Here is a 378-nt window from a genome sequence, read left to right on the forward strand (position 1 = left end):
GTCCCTCTGGTCCCTCTCTGGGTTTCTAGTCCCTCTGGTCCCTCTCTGGGTTTCTAGTCCCCCTGGTCTCTCTCTGGGTTTCTAGTCCCCCTGGTCTCCCCTCTCTGGGTTTCTAGTCCTCCTGGTCTCTCTCTGGGTTTCTAGACCTTCTGGTCTCTCTCTCTGGGTTTCTAGTCCCCCTGGTCTCTCTCTGGGTTTCTAGTCCTCCTGGTCTCTATCTGGGTTTCTAGTCCCTCTGGTCCCTCTCTGGGTTTCTAGACCTTCTGCTCTCTCTGTTGTGTTTCTCAATGAGTGTTCTGCAGTGAGGTTTCAGGGTGGACCAGCCGACCTACACGGCTGTCAGACCAGAGTTGAACATGTGTACGTGTGTGTGTGTAC

The sequence above is a fragment of the Oncorhynchus tshawytscha genome, unplaced genomic scaffold, assembly GCF_018296145.1.
Source record: "Oncorhynchus tshawytscha isolate Ot180627B unplaced genomic scaffold, Otsh_v2.0 Un_contig_3339_pilon_pilon, whole genome shotgun sequence".
Taxonomy (NCBI): Eukaryota; Metazoa; Chordata; class Actinopteri; order Salmoniformes; family Salmonidae; genus Oncorhynchus; species Oncorhynchus tshawytscha.